The sequence below is a fragment of the Lissotriton vulgaris genome, chromosome 4_1, assembly GCF_964263255.1.
Source record: "Lissotriton vulgaris chromosome 4_1, aLisVul1.2, whole genome shotgun sequence".
Taxonomy (NCBI): domain Eukaryota; kingdom Metazoa; phylum Chordata; class Amphibia; order Caudata; family Salamandridae; genus Lissotriton; species Lissotriton vulgaris.
In genome coordinates this window covers 1,793,275,765-1,793,294,378 of record NC_141691.1, presented here as the reverse complement: position 1 = coordinate 1,793,294,378, position 18,614 = coordinate 1,793,275,765, and the positions used below count along the sequence as shown (strand labels likewise).

The 18,614-nt window shown below is 44.8% G+C and overlaps 1 long non-coding RNA gene across 1 annotated transcript; it reads right to left on the bottom strand.

The window, feature by feature from the left end:
- Positions 1 to 17,737: 17,737 nt before the first annotated feature.
- LOC147724565 (uncharacterized) lies at positions 17,738 to 18,590 on the bottom strand. The gene is made up of 4 exons (XR_015309923.1): positions 18,493 to 18,590; positions 18,325 to 18,410; positions 18,171 to 18,234; positions 17,738 to 17,839 (listed from the first exon to the last, which is right to left on the bottom strand). It is a non-coding gene; the product is annotated as an uncharacterized LOC147724565 (long non-coding RNA).
- Between the last annotated feature and the right edge of the window lie 24 nt (positions 18,591 to 18,614).

The window sequence follows — 18,614 nt, the reverse complement described above, 5'->3', positions numbered from 1 at the left end:
ATTGCCTGACAATTGGTATGGTTCATGTTATTTGGCAAGTGCCTTCCCCAAAATATATCATGCAAAGGATTTAGAGATCATAGAAGGAAAGGCTTCGACAAGAGCGAAAAGGGAAGTAGGAGATGCTGAGGTAGTTGGAGACATATTTGGAGCAATGTTTCCTATTTTAGGTTTGATACTTAACGATGTTAAGATCAGGAGACTAGCTACAGTTGTGGATAGATTGTCTGCAAGTACTGCAAGGTCATTGATGCTAGTAGAAGGAGAGATGCAGTCGATTAGAGCAATGGTTCTTCAGAACCGTCTTGCTTAAGACGTTCTGCTAGCAAAAGAGGGCGGAGTCTGCAAGGCTTTGAAGGTCCAGGAATGTTGTACTTATATTCCAGACAATTCAAAACCACTTGAGAAAGTCATACAGAACATTACAGAGATACATCAAGAAATCGAAGATTTAACAAAAGTAAATGTTTGGGAAAAAGTAGGTCATGGAATGGGTAAGGTTGGAGATTGGTTTGCCAATCTAGGTAAAAGTGTTGTGTGGTACATATTGAAACCTGTCTTAATAATATTGATTTGCATAATCACATTGTTGGGGTTAATGAAACTGTACAAATGGTATAGGACGAACCGGTTACAAAGGTCCATGAGAGAGCAAGAAAGGAGATTAGCTGCTTTACAAGATCAACAGTATAAAAGTTTGAGAGCTCTCGAGACGATAAAAAGAGGGAATCTTGTAACTAGTTCTGTGTAAAGTATCATTCAAATTGAGGTGTTAGTGATGACCCCTAGAGGTCATCAAAGGGGGGAACTGAGAGAGCGCAATTTGAATGAAAAGTATATCTGTACCATATTTACAAGCCTATAATGTAAAATTAGCACTTGTAATGTAAAGTTAGAACCTATAGCGTAATGTAACTTGAATAATAGGAAATGTATCTGTATGTATCTAGGATGTGCATTAGAATTAGAAAGAGCCGTATATAGGATGGGCTAAAGTAGAAAATGTTTAAATGCTTAAGAACAGTAGAAAGTGCTAAACAGAGCATGTATGTATGTAATTATAAAGCAGAGAAAGAAGATGAAATGTAAAGTGAAGAAATGTGCAGAATATAGCACTGCATAAGAATAAGAGTATAACGTTGTATCTTATGTAACATGGATTCGATTATAACCAAATGATTTTCTAAATTCGATTATATATATATGTGTTAAAAGTCATACTGTGTAGAAGAGTTTGTAGAAATGTTAGAATAGTGTGGTCATGTGTGATTTTAACCTAACTGACCAAGGGTTCGCAAGAGTGTAGTCCGCTCCATGTAATTTAGTGGGCTCACAGGAATAGGGGATAGCTTTGATCTGAACGTGCGAGCCAAGAGTCAAAGGTCTTGTTAAATTTAAAGTGACAATACTGGACGAGGTTTATGGCCCAATGAGATAAGAGACGCTTGGAATTTGGGGTCTTGTTTAGAAGTGACTGTTCACAGGACCAAACGAGGTTATAATCACAACTGTAATGAATAGAGTTCTGTTGAGGTGATAGACTTTGGACTAAAAGTGTCAACTGGAATGTCATGAGGTTACCAGCAAGAAGATGAAGTTGGCGCCTGAGAAGCAAGGTCAACTTAACGGACGACGCGGAGAGACGAAGCTATGGAAAGAACTAGAATGAGATCATGTGAAATGTGTACGTGGTGGGCGTCAAAGGGGCGTTCTACCCATATTGTGATTGTGTATTTAGGGACAGCACCCAGGGGAGAGGTTAGCTCAGAGCAGATGGCCTGAAGACATAGCTCAGAACAGAAGATCAGAGAGCAGAGGGAAGAGAACAGTAGGCCGAGGACCCTTAGAGAGCGGATGGGTAGGCAGAGAGGGTACTGCTTCTCGACATAGGTTACCATCAGAGGCTAAGAGAGTTTGAACTTCTTTTGGAAGTCAAACTGCTGACACCTTTTTAGGTAAAAGGACTTGCTAGTAGGGATGTCATCTAGCATAGAGTAGGGACAGATTTAACTTTTTTATTTACTTTTTGTAGATGACGCAACAGATCCACTTTGTGTCTATGCTTTCAATTTGCTGATTCTGGAATTGATTTTAATAGTTTTCTTTTGTAGACTAAGATTCTTTAGGGAATTTATGTTCCTTTTAGTTCCTGTATATTTGTTGAATCTTATCCTGAGAGGATTGTATATGCAATTGATTCTGATTTTATATTAAACTTTGTAAACTTTATCAGTCGTAAGTGGTTCTTCAGAGTTGCGTCAGTCTATGGGGTTGATTTAACTCATGCGGGGTTTGCCTTTTACTCAATGACAGATAATAATCGATCCAAAATTGGATGAATGAGATAGGTATCTAGGTGATCAGAAAAGGTATCAAAATCTCATTCCCCGCATCTGCAATACATTGCTCCACCGCATACACATAATTATGTAAGCGAGACACAAGTGTTAAATCGTTTTTTCTGTTTCTTTCTATTTTTCGTTAAACACTTTGTCTTACATTAGTTGCTATTGATATAGGATACTCCTTGTTTTAAGACCGTCAGAGTGAGTACAATTAGAATTCATCCGTCATTTTTACAAGAAGACTAATATTGCCAAACAAATATAATAACTGAGCATATTGTTCAAATGTTACACCGCGAACTGGCCATGAAATGGGTTAAGAATATCACTGACTCACAAAATTGTGCAGAAAAAATCCCTGTTAGTATACACACATGGGTTTCAATTATTATCATTAGAAACAATGTTTTCTCTAGATAACTGCTTTTTTAACAATTATATGTTTTTCCCTGCACTTCGGATTATTATTTTTTTTTCCTCAGAGCGGGGCCTCTTTGACAAACGCCGGTGCCAAGAGAGGTGAGGTCTAGTCCTCGTGGTGAACTGGTAAGTTTACCATTGCAAACTTATTTGATGAATGTGGTTTTTAGTTTGATAGACAAGAGATGCAGTTTCTTCCTCACTTATTTTTCAGATGTCAGATACATCATGCCTATCTGGAGGATTTGAAAATGGATTACATATGATGTGACTTTGACAAACAGTATGTATAAGAAATTACTTTTGGCAGTGACAAAGCTTTTTTGAAGCATTAAGGTCCTGAAGAAAGCTAGGGAGTTTTGCTCCGTAAGCTGAAACATGTCGACCAGAAGAGCAGTGCCGTATCTAAACTGCTCTTGAATCACTTTCTCACTGTTTTTAGATGGGAATACATCTGCGAGATCAGAATTAAGAGAACTGTTGCTACTCTGATTCTCCATTGTGTATCCTATTTTAATTCACATTTTGTTTTTGTTATCTTGCACTGCACCATTTACATAAGAGAGTTTTTCCCTCTTACACTATTCTCCTGTAAAGAACCCTACAAGAGGATACAACTTTTTTCTTTTGTCCCCCTCCTGGATGGAGGTAGGGCGAAGTAAAGTTGATTGGCATCCCAGATGATGACACTGGGTACGTAATGTGTAATGATGGGACGCCAATGATCCTTTACGGATTCTTTCTGTTTTCTTTTAGGTCATCCAAGTGATGGCCTTTCATTCTGCATCTTGACTGACTTCTATATAACCCCTTTTTGATTGTCTTCTGTACTCTAGCTTTGAAGCACTTAAGACTTGTAGTGTTCACACATTTAGGGACACTTTCTGATTAGACTACGAATTACTTTGTGATTGACAAATTGAATGAGGGGGATTTAATCGGAGAGTCTTTAATTGATCCCTTTGGCCCTTTCTTCTGTTTTTGATCTCCTCTTGGTTGCAAGTCCTAGTGCAACCAAGGGCTGCAACTTCCTTTCTAAAAGGGAGGAGCTTGCAGATGTTTTCACTTTAGTCAGTTCAATTGATCGCCTAAGATCAGAAGAGCATGAGCATTATTCTCAAAGGTGGGTGTAATGCAGTGCAAAGAAAATGTAAGAGGTGAAGCTAAAATTGGCTACCAAACAAAAAATGAAACTTTAATGAAAATATGGTCGAGCATGTTGGTCTTTATAGTGGGGATACATGTTTCGTCCACCGCGATGGATCTTCGATCTTGGCCTTCCTCAGGACCTTGATAGTGATGCTACTCCAAATATGTGAAAAACGGAGAAAAAGTAACCGCTAAGTCGGTGGAACTATACAACCTACGGTCACCTGTGGTCCTCAATATGGCAGTTTCTACAGGAACAGTTTGACCACCCAAACTTGTATGGGTGGATTCCTCACCACTCCTGGCAACAGCTCAGGGTGTGAGGCACCACTCTCTCTGTCGGTACCCGGGGCTGACCACAGGTGACCGTAGGTTGTATAGTTCCACCTACTTAGTGGTTATTTCTTCTTATTTTTTCAAATGTTTTCTCTGTTTTTCACATATTTGCAGTAGCATCACTATCAAGGGAGCCTTAGATATAATCAGAAGTGCCCACAGCAAAGCTACAGACATCTTAATATGGCACATTGCATAATAAAACTCAGGCAACTGCAGAAGTCCTTGATGCAAATTTGGATAACAATAGAAAGAATATATATATATTTTTTTCCGGAGTTTTCTATAGCGCGTACTTGACCCGAAGGTATTGGGTATCCAAGCGCTTTACATGAGCAACAGTTGCGTTACAAAAGGACACATTCATTTTTGTTAGGCACGAGGAGATTAAGTGATTTGACCAGAATCACAGGATGTTGAGCATCATTGCTGACACTTTTACCCTGTTCCTCAGATTTTAGATCGACCGCGTAGCAGTGGTTATGCGTGAATCCTCATCCAGGCCCTGAAAATAATAGACACACACAGCTGTTGGTATTTTACAATAAAAAGTTATTTAATATGTACACTCATTACCTAAATCTTATGTATCAGACTAATGGTAATTATTACTGTAATATCAGCAGTTATTATATCGGATAAGATGAACACTAGAAAAACTCACCACACATCCCTAATAGTTGCCATAAATTAGCCTAATTCCTATCTAATGTCTTTTTATCTGAATATTATCATCCTTATGGTTACTATTTTAGCTGATCAGTTAGTAATATCACTCACATACTTCATCTCACTGTTGGGCCTGCAGTCCGGATAGTGGCACACCAGCATTTCTCCTTCAGCAGTCGCCTTCTTGTTCTAATCTCCTAAATTCCTTAAACTCGTTGTACCCTTCTCCCTAATTATTCTCTATGCAGAGGAAGGAGAAGTTGCTTTGCAATGCTCTGTATCTGCACTGTAAAGAGTGAACAATGTCTCAGCTGATTCTGTTTTAAAGGCAAGCAAATTGTCCAACTCTGCTTTCTTATTCCTGTCAAATTTGTTGTGGGATGGCCTTGGAACTTTAATCACTCACACATAGCTTGGTGGACAGCAAAATGTAAAGATTCCCCTCTGCTTTATTTCAGGTTGTTTTGTTAGCACGATAGTGTCAGTCCACTGCTAACATGCTAATATTGCCATCTTGCACACATACTCTGTTATTATTACCATGCAAAATATTAGTTCTTTAGGAACAATTCCTTGCACATGCACACTCTAAAGATTTGGTTCATTGCATGTTAGGCAAACAGCTTGATTTGCGTGCAACATGTTATGCATTATCAGTAAAGCCTTGCCACACACACATCACCCACCCCCTACTCTCCTACACTTGTGTCACCCATGGAGCATTTCAGTCACACCAAATTTTGATTGGATGGCAGTTCCATTGCTGACTTCAGACCTTGCATTACAGTGCACATGTTGGGTTTTTTCACCTCCCACCTTCCTCCTTGGTCTGAAGGAAGGCTTTGGACGTGCAGGACTTTCCTACTCTTTTATTATTAAAAACTTCCCCCAAACCCACATTGCTTCGTATCCCCTCTAAAGCTCTCAACTCCACTTGCCATTGTTTCTGTGACAGCCATCTTAAAAAAGATTTTGTCTTATCCAAGATGGCCAACCGTGAGAGTGTGTGTGGCGCTTTTTTATTTTTTATTTGCCATTCAATTCAGGCCATCACTGAATGAATTTTCTTTTGTTTGAAAAACGATGTAAAGATGGACAACACGCATACCTGTGCATGCTTGGCTCCATATTGAATGTTTTTTTCTCGTACTGTAAGAAAAAATAAATCTAAGATGTCCGGCATGCATGTGGGCATACTCAAAGTGACTATCTGTGAATTAATTGTCTTAAAATATCGAAAAACAATGAAAACCTGGCTGCCATGTGCGCTCAGGCATGTGCTACATCCATCTTTGAATGAAACAAAATGTACTTATTTATGTCTGCCACACCTGCATGCGCAAACTTAGTGGCCTTCTATTTAAAAAATAAGCATTGGCAAAGCCAATAGGTTTAACTGGCAAAAATGGAATAATGGTTGGGAGTTAATAGAGCAACCAAGCCATAAAAAAAGCATGTTTAAAGCACTGCCGTCATTAAACATGCCAGTAAGTAGAAAAGTAATAGCTTGCAGTGAAGCAATTCTACTCACCCAGGGACCAGCCCTGCAGCTTTAATAAATACACCCACACTGATGGCTAATATTCTGAAATGTTAATGGCTTATCTGCCTCTGTTGAAGCTAGTTTTTTTTATAATCAAACAACTGGGTGTCAGACATGACCTGTGCCTTATATACCAAGGTCCTTGTACCTAGTACACCTTTTCTTATTTTAGTTTAGAATGCTTTATTGAGATAATAAACAATGTAAAACATCAATACAAAGTCATGTAGCAAGAGGATATGATTAAAAACAAAGCATGATATGAAAAAGAATATCAAAACACTGTCCTCATAAATAAAAACTGTACTAAGAGCAAATATATTTTTAAAAGGTTTTAAGGAAAAGAGAAGAGAGAAAGGGGAAATGGAGAAGAAGAAAGAAAAAGAAGAGAAGAGAAAGAGATAGAGGAGGAAGAAAAGGAAAGTCCTGGAAGTAATGCAAACAAAATAATTTCGCAAAAAGATTAGGTACATGGTAAAAACATTTTAGCATGCATCAGGCAGAATCGGTTTGGCACTCTGGAAAGAAAGGTTGTTAGTGGCAACCATAATAAATCTCTTTTAATCAACAAAGCAGTAGAGGTAGCATAGGCTCGGTCCAATCTGTGATGGTGACATAAAAAATTCCACCAGGCTAGGTAAGAAATGTTTGTGGTATCCTGCCAATTAGTGGTAATGATCTGAAGCGAAATGGCTAAAAATAAGTTAATACAATTACCAGCATTACTGTGAATTTCCCTAGTACACCTTTTACACATTCTGCTTACATAGGATGGGATTGGTCAGCTCTTCAGTACTGTGCTCTCTCTTCCTCTCTCTCTGGCTTCTGAAACTCAGTGCTCCAGAGGACACAGGTTAGTCTTGTCTCCAGAGTGACACCGTTTGTAAAACACAAATCATCACCTCTCAAACGAAACAAATATGCCACACGCAAGGTCCGTTTTACTGAACACTCCACTGACCTGTGAGCTTTAAATCTTAAAATGAGCAGATGGCTGTCTGCAAATATAACAGAGATTGTAAGGAAAGTCAAACATTCCCGAACCACATAAAATAATCAAACTCGTAGCTTTACTCTGAATTCTGTTCTCCAGGCGTGTAGGACAATGGCTGCTCTAATAACACGCTGTTCTCCAGACCGGGCTGAAGGAAGGCTTTGACGTCAGAGGCTTTCCTTACTACACAGCCAGTTGCGCAATTGCTAGCGATGGCAAGCCGCGCGTGGACAAACCTGGCTGAGAGGAACAGTGGTGGATACATATTTTTCCTGGCACAGATCTTCACAAACTCGACTGGGCCCTTTACTGATGAAAGTACTTTAGCATTGCCTCGGTGTAAAAAGAAAAATCCAACAGGTCATAGAAATGTAGGAATGTTTTCTATCTACTACACAGAGTTTCATACAAAACCAGTGGGAGCAACAATCGTGTTTCTCCTAACTACCTGTATCTTCAACTACCATTTCTTTCAGGACAAATATGTATTACCTCATCGTCCCTCCCTCGCTTCCCTTCCTTACAGAATAAGAGGCATCCCTGCCTCACCAGACACCCGTACCCACGTGATTTGTCACGTGGGGACTATATATAGCCCCCAGCCCCCTCATACCTCCTGTTTTTTTCTGTCTCACCACTGTGAGACGCGCGTCCCACGCGCTGGCCGTTCTGCGGAGCTGCGGTCTTTTCACTTTCTTGAGGGCTTCTCCCTCTCTTGCAATTGCCGTCCTGGGTCTGGCGGCGCCGACCTGGTGTATGCAAGCCTTCCCCACCGCGTTGGTGTTGTTGCGGTGCACTTCTCGGCGGCTGGGCGGTCGGGTTCCGGGTGACGGAGTCACCGGCCCTGAGTGGCTGGGGCTGTAGTTCCGGTTCGGATGGCCGGAATGGAGGTGGCGGCTGGCGGATGTGCTGTGGCTTCTCGGCTGGCTGTTCCCGATGCTCCTGTGCGGTAGGGGCCTCGTTTTGAGGTCGTTTTTATACATTTTTGTGTTTTTGGATGATTGGATTCAGTGTCTGCGAGGCTTCTTTATTGGTGGCCTCGTGTGTCTTTGTTTCTATTGGTTTACCCGGCTGGGGCTGGGTTGCACATTATTTAAGGACTTCCCTCGGCTTTCTGCCCTGTCAGTTTCACTATGGCTAAACGGACGTCGAAGCGCTTGAGGGTTTTGTCCTCCTCTGATGAGGATGAGGAGGTGCCTGTCCCGGCTCGTAGGACCAGGTCCCAGGGTCCGGTGGATTCTTCTGCCCTTCTGTCTGCTTCTGAGGTGCAGTCCATGATTGAGGCTGCTGTGTCTCGTGCTTTGGAGGCGAGAGATGCTAAGCCACGGCGCAGGTCTTCTCGTGTTGCGGGGGGTCCGGTGGACTCTCCCTCTGAGGACTCTTCTTCTTCGGACTCTGCCATGCCTTCTACATCTTCGGGGAAGTTTGTGCGTAGGGAGGAGGTGCCTGCTATTCTCCAGCACATCAGGGAGAACTTGGGGTTTTCTCCTTTTGCTGCTCCCATGGGGTCCGAGGACATTTTTCCCCAATATGTTAAGCCTCCTGTACTCTCTATGCCCTTTCATGGTCGCATCAAAGACTTGATTTCGGGGGAATGGCGAGACCTTGAGCGCTCCTCTGTTCCTCGCTTTTTGCAGAAGCTTTATTCCCTGGAGGAAGGGGAGGTCTCTCTTCCTCACTCTGTGAAGGTGGATGCCATGTTGGCCACTCTTATTGGGCGCACTTCTATTAATCCTGAGGATTGTTCGCCTTCGGATGCCACGGATAAAAAGGTGGATGGTGCGCTGAAGAAGGCCTTTTCCGCTGGGAATTTGTCTTTACGTGCTGGTATCTACTCAGCGTATGCGGCGCAATCTTTGGTGTCTGACTTTGGCAAGCTGGCCACGGCTGTTCAGGAGGAGTCGGACTGCTCTGGCTTGCTTGTCCACATGGAGCAGCAGGCTAAGCTCTTGGCTGACGTCTCTTCAGATGTTCTTCGCTCTACGGCCATGACCTCTGGCTCCTTGGTTTTGGCTCGTCGGAACTTGTGGATGCGTGACTGGAAGGCGGATTCTTCGGAGAAGTCCTCGCTCCTTAAGATTCCCTTTGATGGCAAGTTGCTCTTTGGTGACCAGCTGGATAGTATGGTCACTAAGGCGTTCAAGGACCGTAAGCATGCTCTGCCTTACAAGGGCAAGGCGTCTTCCTCTGGTTCTCGCCGTTTTTGGAATCCTGCTCCTTCCTCCTCTGCGTCTTTTCAGTCTTCCCGCCAGTCCTCCAGGAACTTTTCTGCTCGTCAACGCCAATTCAGGCCCAGGAAATCTTCGGCCTTGCCTGGTCCCAAGCTTCCGGCGGATGCCTTCAAGAGGAAGTCCTGACGTCGACTGTGTTTCGCCCTCGGGTCCTGTGGGCGGAAGGCTGTTGTCTTTCCTGGACGCTTGGCAGCTGGATGTAAGGGATCGCTGGGCATTGACTATTGTCAGGAGAGGCTATATTATCGACTTTGTCGCCGTTCCGCCCGGCTGGGGCACCATCCTTACTCCTATCCCCAGGTCTCCATCCAAGAGGGAGGCTCTACTGGAGGGGGTTCGGGATCTTCTGTCAAAGAAGGCGATTGTTCCGGTCCCGCTGGCGCAGCGAGGTCTGGGATGTTATTCCATTTTGTTTCTGGTCCAGAAGGTGTCAGGGGGATTCCGGCCGGTTCTGGACCTCAAGAGGGTGAATGGTTGGGTTCGGACCGTTCACTTCAAGATGGTGACTTTGCAGTCCATCATTCCGTTGGTGGGGGTCCAGGACTTCATGACGTCTATCGATTTACAGGACGCCTACCTTCACGTTCCTGTGGCTCGGACTCATCAGCGGTTTCTTCGCTTTGCAGTTGGCGGCTTCCACTTCCAGTTTGCGGTTTTGCCATTCGGGCTGAAGTCCGCCCCTCGGGTCTTCACCAAGCTCTTGGCCCCCTTGGTGGCCCTGGTCCACTGTCAGGGGATATTTTTACATCCTTATCTGGACGACTGGCTGGTTCATGCTCCCTCTTTCCAGTTGACTGTCGCTCACACAGACTTGGTGCTGGCCGTTTTGAGGGGGCACGGCTTTCTTGTCAATCTGGGCAAGTCGTTTCTTGTTCCTTCCCAGGATCGTCTCTTCATTGGAGCCAGGTTTCTGACAGATTTGGGAGTGGTCACTCTGCCCGAGGCTCGGGTGGTCAAGATTCAGTCTCACGTCCTGTCTCTGCTGTCCGGTCCGGTGCAGGTGGCGGCACGTTGGCTGCAGGTCCAGGGGGATATGGCTGCCACAGTGTTTCTGGTTCCTTGGGCCAGATTTCATTTACACACTCTGTTGGCTCATGTTCTGGCGCATTGGTCTCCCCATTGCCTTCCCCTCTCTTCTCCGATCCCGGTTTCCCCTCAGATCAGGTCTTCTCTGGGTTGGTGGCTGGTTCGGGATCATTTGCTGAAGGGTGTCTCTCTCTCTCCTCCGGCTCCGGTTGTGGTGACGACCGATGCCAGCCTCTCGGGTTGGGGGGCCTGGCTGGGGGTTCATCAGTCCAGGGGCTTCTGGTCTCCCGCTCAGAGCAGGATGTCATCGAACTGGAGGGAGTTGGAGGCTGTCCGTCTGGCTCTGTTGGCCTTCTCCCAGTTTCTGCTGGGTTCCGTGGTCCTGGTCAGAACGGACAACGTCACGGCCATGGCTTACGTCAACAGGCAGGGGGGGACGAGGTCCTCTTCTCTGTCCCTTGTGGCGAGGCGGTTGTTTGTTTGGGCGGAGTCTCATCTGTTGGCTCTCTCGGCGATCCATATTCGGGGGGTGTCCAATTCCCGGGCGGATGCCCTCAGCAGGGCCATTCCGTCGTCTGTGGATTTCTGCCTTCGTCGGGAGTTGTTTGTGGCTCTGACGTTGCGTTGGGGGGTTCCGGTGGTGGACCTCTTTGCGGATGTGGGAAATGCCTTGGTGTCCCGGTTTGTCTCCCGCTGTCGGGAGGGGTCGGCCTGGGCGGTGGATGCTCTCTCTTGCCCTTGGCCCCGCGGGCTTCTGTATGCGTTTCCTCCTTTCCCCCTTCTTCTCCGCTTCCTGCTGAGGGTCCGGTCCTCGGGGGCTTCTGTGATTCTGGTGGCTCCGGCGTGGCCTCGTGCCTCCTGGTTTCCTCTCCTGGTGGAGTTGAGGTCGGAGGTGGAGTGGTTGCTGCCTCTGTCTCCTCCCCCTTTGGTCTTCCCGGCGTTTCAACAGGATGTTCTGGGCCGGATGCGCTTGGCGGCTTGGAGGTTGAACGCCTAGGTCTTCTGCGACGTGGGGTTCCGGCTGGTTTGACCTCTACTCTGCAGGCGGCTAGACGCGCTTCGACCAACAAGTCTTACCTACGGCACTGGCGTTCTTTCGGTCGGTGGTGTCTTGTCAAAGGTTTGGACCCCTCTTCCTCTTCTTTGTTTGAGGTGATGCTGTTTCTTCAGGAGGGTGCTTCCTTGGGCTTGAAGGTGTCTTCCCTTCGTTTACAGTGGGCTGCGATTAGGGCGTTTAGGAGCTCTTGGGGCAATCTCTCGGATTCTGAGGGGTTGGTCAGTCGCCTTTTTAAGGGTTTGAGTAACGTTCTTCCCACCCCTCGGCGGCATTTTCCGACCTGGGATCTTTCTCTGGTCTTGGACGCCTTGATGTCATCTCCCTTTGAACCGTTGGTTTCTGTGGATCTGCGCCTGTTGTCCTTCAAGACTTTCTTTTTGGTGGCCATTTCATCTGCTCGCCGCCTGAGTGAACTGGGTGCTCTTTCTTCCAAACACCCTTTTTTTCGGGTTTTTGATGACAGGATCGTGTTGCGACCTATTCTTTCCTTTCGTCCTAAGGTGGACTCTCAATTCCACAGGGATCAGGAGTTGGTTCTTCCTTCCTTTTTTGGTTCCCCGTCCTCGGAGTCTGAGGTGCGGCTTCACTCTTTAGATGTTAGGAGGGCTCTCCTGGTCTATTTGGAGCGGGTCGCTCCTTTCCGTCTCTCGGATTCCCTTTTTGTTAATTTTGGTCCTGTGAATAGGGGTTTGCGTCCTTCTACTCCTTCCTTGAGTCGTTGGGTTCGTTCTCTGATTTCTTTGGCATACAAAGAGGGGGGACACCTTTCTCCTTTGGGGGTTCAGGGTTGTTCCACTCGCTCCATGGCTGCTTCCTGTGCGGAGGTCCAAGGGGCTTCCATTTCGGAAATCTGCCGGGCTGCCACCTGGGCTTCCCCGCTGACCTTTGCCTCTCATTACAGGATTGGCCAGGAGGTTGACTGTGCTGATGTGTTTGGACACAGGGTTCTTTCCACTATGATTCCTGAATAGTGGTTTTTCCCCTGGTCTTCTGTGTTTTTTAATAAACCTGTTTTTTGCATACCTTCTTTGGTTGTCCTGTTTGGCTTTGTACATCTCATTCTGTAAGGAAGGGAAGCGAGGGAGGGACGATGAGGTAATGCTTCAATTACTTACCGGTAATTGCATTACTCTGAGTCCTACTCCCTCGCTTCCCTTACTTACATCCCTCCCTCCCTCCCTGATGGTCCAGGCCAACCTTTTGGTATGGTTTCGATCTGTGTGGTATTACAGGAGGTATGAGGGGGCTGGGGGCTATATATAGTCCCCACGTGACAAATCACGTGGGTACGGGTGTCTGGTGAGGCAGGGATGCCTCTTATTCTGTAAGTAAGGGAAGCGAGGGAGTAGGACTCAGAGTAATGCAATTACCGGTAAGTAATTGAAGCACTACTTGTTAATGGAAAATATATACAATATCATTGATTCTCAGTCTCTGCATGCAGGCCCAAATGTGTTTCATGTCGCGATTTCAATTGTGCCGCGGTGCACAGGAAGGTAGAGAAAAGTAACTAAAGTATAAACTAAGCTATGGAAAAACAGAAACGAGTAGTGAAACCATATGAATAAAATGGTCCAAACATTGCTCAATAACAGTGTTATATGTATATTTTAACCGATCAAGCTCATCTGATAATTCTAGCCGAAACGAACATGGAATTAAAACAAAATATCACCATACAAATCATTGTTTCTATAAATTGAGTATATGAAAATACAATATATATTAATATATTATCTATGCACATAACATAGAAAATCTTTATTTGGATAAAAGAAAAATATCCTTAAAAGCTTTACAAATTAAGTCCACAAGTCAGTACATTGTATTTGAAAAATTTCGAAACATATTCTACCACAGTTAATCAATAAAAATCGACCGACACCTGTTACTCAATTTATGTTGCACCTTAAAAATTAAAACAATTATGTAGTAGACAGCAATAACACTTGATAGGAGGATTTGATATACTGACATTTGACAGCTAAAACTCATAAAACCCAACAATTTTAAGAAATTGGCCACTGATACCAAAGCGCAGTCCTTGAAGATGGGTCGCTAATCGGTGAAACTGATATAACAAAATGCAACTGGTTATAAACCGATTTTTTTTCTTTTTTGTCTTAAAACTGAGGGCTAAAATACAGCTTAAGTTGGACCACTGGACAAGACAGTGCGGGGGGTTACTGCTCCTTCCGCCTTTGCTGTAAAGATGCGGTGTGCATCCTGAATATATATTGTAAAGGCAATGTTTAGAGCTATGTTTTCTGCGCACAGAGAGGTGATAATTGCCTGTCTACAGGTCCGAACACCCAACCTGTTCCACTCTGCTCTAAGTTTGCATCTACGTTGAGACATAAGTGCGGGACATAAGCAAACCACGTGCTCTAGCGTTTCGGTTGTCTTGCCGCACCCTCTGCATGTTAGATCTTCCGTGGAACGCAGCCATGTGAGCAGTTCTTTTAACACCTTGGGTGCTAAGCTGATCCCCCTCCTGTGCTGATATTTACAGAATCCCCTTTTACATGACGAGCTCAGCTCGTCATGAGCACACGAGAGGTGTACCTCATGACGAGCCGAGCTCGTCATGAGCATCGAAGGGGTTAAGAATCGCCAAACCCCCAGTCTAATGGCCAAAAAACGCCGCAGTGAATAAGTACAGGAGAGGTAGGTAGCCGGAGATATGCGCCCATAGGAATTCATGACTGACCATGCGTGGCTGCGTCTGCAGAGATGTGCTTTGTCCATGATGAGTGAGCACATTCTGACGCTTTTTTTAATACAGGTTTTAAATGCGGTCGTGCTGGGGTGGAGGACCCATAGGTCACACGCGGCCATTTCGCGGATAGAGTCTGTAAAGAGGCGGCCATACGAGCCCCCAGGGTTTTTCCGACTGATCTCCAACCAAACTAGAGACTCTAAAGTACCTAAAGCTGCTTTTCTGAGTTTATGACAGAAGTTTAGATATGTGCCAGTGTTGGAAGCCTCATAATTTAATAAGCCCAGTTCTAGCCTGATCTGGGCAGCAGAGGCAGATTTGGGTAGATGGAGGACTTTTTTGTAGATCTTGGTCACAAGTTGGTTCAGAGTTATATTTAGCTTACCCCTAAATATTTTGATGCCATACGTTAGGGTAGGTCCGATTTTTGCTCTCAGAATTTCCAGTAGGAATGAGAGCGTTGGACCGGACAGCTCTTTAGCAAGCTTAGATAAAGTAACCTGTAGAATCGTGGCTTTTACTGAAATTTCATCACACTGTTTTTAGAAGTTACCCCTGGAATCAAAATGGACCCCTAAGTATTTGTATGTGCGTCCTGTTGTTAGATTTTTATTGTTATATGACCACACACCGCCGCCATTACGTTTCCTTCCAAAGGACACAAATTGGGTTTTCTTTAAGTTTACCTCAAGTTGGTTCTTAATTGTGTAACTGTGTAGCCTATCCAAAAGCCTTTGAAGCCTGACCCGTGTAAGGCTGAAAAGAATCAGATCGTCGGCGTAAAGAAGATTGCTTATTGCTACGCCTCCAACCTTGGGGTGGTGACTGTTTATTTCGTTAAGTGTGACCGACAGATCTGCTATGAACAGGTTAAAAAGGAGGGGGGCCAGCACGCACCCCTGTTTGACTCCTCTGGTTCTCATGATTTTCCGTGAGAGGTGCGTGCCGGATCCCAGCTTCACCTGGACCCAAGTGTGTGAGTATAGTTGGATTATTGCATCCAGAAGTTTTTCAGGAATCCCCCATTTTTTCAGTTTACCCCATAGAGCTGCCCTTGGGATCCGATCAAACGCAGCTTTGAAATCAACAAAGCAACAGTGCACAGATCTAGATGATAAAAGCGTTTTGTCGATGATTATAGACAATGTAAACAAGTTGGTCAGGGTCCCTGAATTGGCAGTAAAGCCAGTTTGGTTCGTTGGTAGCAGTTCGCGCTGTTCCACCCATGCCTTCAGCTCCTTCAGAAGAATGCCTGCGTAATGCTTTGCCTCGATGTCAAGGAGGGCAATTAATCTGTAGTTGCTTGGAGTGGCACGGGAGCCTGATTTTTGGATTGGGTGGATTATTGCCCCACGCCAGGAGTCCGGAACAGTTGAGGTTCTAAGCACAAAGTTAAACAAGTTGGTTAAGTGCCCTGACCAAAGAGCTATGTTGGATTTAAACAGTCTCTGAGGCAAGCCGTTTGGGCCCGGGGCCCAGTCCGATCTTGCTTTTGTCACAGCATTGGCAACCATTTCTTCAGTGATCTTGATATCATATGTAAGATAGTCTACACAGTTTATGTTCTTGCGCCTGCAAATGCTTTGGGACGCTTCTACCTCTTTGGAGGGGCTGCTTCCTGTTGACGCTGTGCTCTCCGGGGACCTAAAGTGGTCAGTCAGGAAGGCGGCCCAGTCTGATTCCTGTATATTTGCCGACTTTTGGTGACCCCGAGTTGGAGCGGTTGATCAAGGCCCAAAATGTTCTCGCATTGCGGTTTTTGCTTTCCCAAAGGAGCTTGGCCCATAGTTGGTTTTGATGTAGTCGTTTGTCTTTTTGTGAGGCCATCCTGAATGATTTTTGCGCTGATTTGTACACGTGCCTGAGATCATTATTTCCTGGAGATTTTGTAAGTGCCCGCAAGGCGTTGTTCCTGGCTTTCTTCAGCGCCCTCGACTGGATTGAGAGTGAGAACTGCCGGATGGAGCTAGCATTGTGTTGGTGCTGTTTAACAGGAAAAAGCGTGACCAGTTGTAAGCAGAGAGTCGTCCTTACAGCAATCGGGGAAGCCCTCTGATCTGTGTCCCCATTAATAAGAGCTAAGCTTGCCTTCATGATGTTGGGGCTTACATCGTCGCTCCATCTTAGGCGCTTCAGATTCTCAGTGTGGATCCCAGTACAAGTGGTTAAAGCAGACGTATGATACTCCGGCTTTATTTTGAAGGAGATGACCTGTGGATGGTGATCGCTTTCCCGTCGTGGTTGGATGCTAAAGCTGGCCAGATGATGTAACAGGTCTGAATTGCAGATGGTGAAGTCCAGAAAAGATTTCTTGTGCCCGTTTGTCCAGGTCCAATTTGGAGGGGAGTCATCCGGTGTCCTTCCGTTCATTACCAGGTATCCGGCACTATAGAATTGTAACACGCAGAGCTCACCCAGGGCACAGTGGGCTTGATTTGGGGGCTTAGATTGGTCTGGCACCTATAGAATTGTAACACGCAGAGCTCACCCAGGGCACAGTGGGCTTGATTTGGGGGCTAAGATTGGTCTGGCACCATTAGATTGGTCTGGCAATGAAAATACAAATATATTGGAGTGTGTTATATTCGTCGCCACCCTTGGGAGAAGCCTAAATCATAATGCAATTGTCTTGAAATAGTGCTATATGTGAATCACTAAATTAACTGGTGTCCCTGCAATCTTGTACATAATGCCATACCATACTAGATGTTCCACAGAATAGGCAGCTGGTTTAAAGTATGCAAAATTCAATATTTACTTGAAATCAAGATCTGGATGTAACTTTGAGTAATTTGTTTTCACACCCATTAAAATGTGTATGAACAGATGATACAGTAGAGGACATATCTGTGGCCGCCCACCATCATTAGTTCATTGTGGTATCCTTACAATGAGGTGCTGGCGCACTCCTGTGTGAACTCTAGAGTGCCATTATGTCATTTGCTTTCTTACGTTCTGGCTCCAGTATTCGGTGTTTAGACAGTTTACGGTTGGAGCCAGTATGTGAAGAAGCAAGTGGGTGTCCTGTCTCCTCTAACAAACACCAAGCGAAACCACTTGACCTAATGCGCACTGTTGCACTTCCCGCTGGAGTGCTTCTATTCACTTTATCAACATAAATCTCTCATATGTAAACTAACAAAAACACCATTTAATACTCACAAACATTGCATAGTTTTGTTATTGTTATTTACTTATTTCTTTTTCAAAAATTGAATCAAACTTTATAACCAATTATGGGTTTCATTGGATTACAGTTTTACATTCACATTTCTCACATATACATTTTTATGTTTGCTTTCGACGCCCTATGCATTTCGGGCCCCTTGGCCCTTCCTCAGGGGCTGTATCTAGAAGAGATCAGAAAATAGTACATACTGTTTGATATGATCCTTCAACATTGAAGAGTATGCAGTCAAAGAATTTTTAACAAAATGGATCTATGAGCTACGATTTCAGTACATGCCATTCTTTTAAGTGACTAGAGTGGAAATGAGAAAAGAGCTTAGGCTTAGGGATAGGTGGATGACCTGAGGGGTTGTGTATGGAGGAAGAAAGGAAAAACCGAAGAAGAGATAATCCTTATACCGTGCGTATTGCCTTAAGACCCCTAGTGGGAATTGTGTGCAACCAGTGTTCCGCATTATACCAGTTATATGCCCGTACACTCGTGTTACCAACCTCCACTCTGTATGAGTCGATACTGGATAGAGGTTCACTGGGCGCGTTCTTATATTAGAGATTTCTGAAATGCACGAAAGATTCTGCTAAAATAAAATTGCGTAGTACAATAACTTTCTTAGATGCCTTCGGAGGTGTTGCTAACCAGTCCTACCTTAATGCTTGCGTGGTAATCTCGATGTATCGAGATGTAATAATCCTGTGACTCCTAGAGGCGTTTCTGTTGGCTAGATCCCCGTGCTAAAAAAAATGCGGAAAAGCGAGTTCACTAACGGCTCTGTTGGGGAGTAAAAACTCTAACAACTAAACGGATGGAGCTTACCAGGCGTAGATTCAAAAACTCTGCGTAACTCCGCAGCAGGAAACCGAAGTTCGTGCTGGGCTTCTGGTGAATCATCACGCATGCGTATGCAATGCATATCATGCTAATACTGAAAACGGACT